The sequence below is a fragment of the Chroicocephalus ridibundus genome, unplaced genomic scaffold (assembly GCF_963924245.1).
Source record: "Chroicocephalus ridibundus unplaced genomic scaffold, bChrRid1.1 SCAFFOLD_161, whole genome shotgun sequence".
In the NCBI taxonomy this organism is placed as follows: Eukaryota; Metazoa; Chordata; class Aves; order Charadriiformes; family Laridae; genus Chroicocephalus; species Chroicocephalus ridibundus.
Genome location: NW_026961317.1, coordinates 320,001 through 322,500, shown reverse-complemented (window position 1 = coordinate 322,500; position 2,500 = coordinate 320,001). Strand labels below are relative to the sequence as shown.

At 80.0% G+C, this 2,500-nt stretch overlaps 1 non-coding gene across 1 annotated transcript in view; it reads left to right on the top strand.

Annotated features, from left to right (window-relative positions):
* The first annotated feature begins 2,394 nt into the window (after positions 1–2,394).
* LOC134509270 (5.8S ribosomal RNA) overlaps positions 2,395–2,500 on the top strand; it is a 153-nt gene continuing 47 nt past the window's right edge. Inside the window, exon 1 of the ribosomal RNA XR_010069279.1 lies at positions 2,395–2,500. This exon is cut by the window's right edge and continues 47 nt beyond it. This is a non-coding gene — a ribosomal RNA (5.8S ribosomal RNA).

Sequence of the window (2,500 nt, the reverse complement as noted above, 5' to 3'; positions counted from 1 at the left end):
CGCGCGCGGGCGCGCGCGTCTCCGGGCCGGCAGAGGAGCGGAGGGCGCGACGGCCGCGTTCCCCGTGGCGGCCGCGTCCCTTCTCGCCTCCGCTGGCGCCCGCCGCCGCACGGCGTCCGCCGCCGGTGGACCGACTCGCGTCCCCCTCCCCGCCCTCGCCCGGCGCGGCCCGCTGCCGCCGCCGGGGAGGAGGGGCTGGGTGGAGCGCGCCGGGGCCCCGGCGGGTTCGCCCGCGGTCTGCGCGCGGGCGGGCAGCGCGCGGGGGAAGCGGAGCTGTCGGGCGCGGGGCGCGGCGGCGCGTCCCCAGCCTCCTCCCGCCGGCCCGTTCTCGCCCGAGAAGAAGCGGGGAGCGCGCGGCGGCGGCGGCGCCGACGACGGCGCCGCGTGTGCGAGCGGCGAGAGAGACGGGAGCTGTCCTTCGGGGTCGGGGGAGGCGTCTCCCCCGACCCTCCCCGCACCCCGTGCCCGGGGCTGTGTCGGTGTGAATGTCACAGTTCCCTTCTCGCACGGACGTTCGGTAGGGCTGCCGGGTAAGCCCGCGGAGGGCTCCGGGCGTTCCGGGTACGGCGCGCCGAGCGAGCGGCGCGGCGGCGTCCCCCGCCCCCCGTCCCTCTCCTGCCTGGGGAGCCGGGAACGGGGGCTCCGCCGCCGCCGGCGCTCGCCCTCGGCGGGCGAGGCTCGGCAAGCCGGGTGGCGTCCCGCTTTCCCAGCGGGCGGCCCGAGCCACGGCTCTCCTCCCGGGCGCAGCGCCGGGCCAGAGGGAAACCCCGGGCCCCGGGGCCGGAGGACGTGGTTGTGGCGGCGGACGTCGGGCGCGGCCCCCGCGGGCGGACGCTCCCCCGAAGGTGGCAGTGGGGGAGGCACCCCCGCGGGGCCTAAAGTTCGTTTCCCTCGCCCCAGGGCCAGGTACCTAGCGTCCGCGCTCTCGCGGTCCCTTCCCTCGGCGCGTCTCTCGGCGCGTCTCCGGGGATCGAAGGGCCGCGGGGGCCGGGCGGGGGTTTAAAGACTCGGGCGGCTCGGCGTCGCCCGGGGGGCCGGCCGGCTCGGCGGCGGCGGCCGGGAGTTCTCTCTCGCGGTGAGAGAGCCTCTCCCGGACGGCCGTCGCCTGCGACCGCGTCCCGCGGGCGGCCCGTGCCGGGGAGGGGCACCCCTGCCCCCCCCTCTCCGCGGCCCGGTCTCGGCGGAGAGACCGCGGCGCGAGCGGTCGGCCGTGTCCGACCTGCCCGCCTCGGAACGGGCGACCCCGGCGAGGAGCGCGGGCTCCCCGCCGGGGCTCGCGGCGGGTCCCCGCAAGGGGGGGACCCGCCGCCGGGCGGCCCTGCGCCCTTCCCCCCGCACACCCCGTGCGCGGGGGGGGGGCGGGAAGGGACGCCGCGCCTCCGTCGCAGCGGCTGCGTCGCGCTGCGGCGCCGCTCCTCCCTCCCCCGTCCCGGCGAGCGCTCGGCGTTCTGCCGCCGCTAAGCGCCGGCGAGGGCGCCACCCCGTTGCCCGTGCGGCGGCGTCGCCGCTCGGTCTGCCGGACGGAGCCCCCCGCCGCCCGGCCGTCCCGGCCCCGGGCCCCGCCTAAGCCGCTTCGCCTCCCCGTCTTCGCCTTCCCGGCCGAGCCGTGCAGGCGGTCGGGGCAAGCGGGGGCGTCCCACTCCCGGTCTCCGCGTGGAAACGGGGAGAGCGGGAGCCGCCCCCGCCTCAGGCGGCCGTCCGCCTTCCGCTCGGCGCGTGCCCGCGGAAGGAGACGGGAAGCGGCGGCGGCGGCGGTGGTGCCGGGGCAGGGCGGCCGCCGCGCGGCGGGCCGCCGTCCGGCGGGCCGCGGGCGTCGTGCGTCGCCGGCTCAGGGCGCGTCCGCGTCCGCCCGCGGCGGCGCGGAGCCGCCGAGGTGCCGTCGGGGCGGGACCCCGGGGAGGAGTTAGGCTGCCCGTAGCGCGGCGGAGCGGCGCGCGCGGAGGCGCGCGCGCGGGGTAGCCGTCGGGGTCCCCCGCGCCGCCCGCTCGAGGCGGACAGGCGGAGCGGCCGGGCGCGCCGCCGCCTCCGTGCGGAGGCCGGGCCGAGCCCGGGCGCCTGGGCCGCCCCCGAAGCGAGCGAGGCGCTTGCCGTCGCCTGCGGCCGGTGGGGAGCGCGGGCTCCCAGGCCCTCGTCGCCGCTCGGGGCGTTTCCTCCCTTTTTGTGGCCCTCCTTGGGCGTTGCTCGTACGGTCAGTCGAGGCGAGGCCCCTCCGTCTCGCCCCCGTCGCGCCGCTGCTCCGCCGTTCTTTCCCCTCCCGCCCCGCGCGGGGATGTGAGGGGAGGAAGGGGGGGCCGGCCGGCGGGGCAGGCGGTTGGGCCGTCCTCCGAGAGGGGCCGCTCCTGGCGAGCGTTCCCGGCCCTCCCGCGCGCGCGGGGCGGTGCCGAAAGACGAGACAACTCTTAGCGGTGGATCACTCGGCTCGTGCGTCGATGAAGAACGCAGCTAGCTGCGAGAATTAATGTGAATTGCAGGACACATTGATCATCGACACTTCGAACGC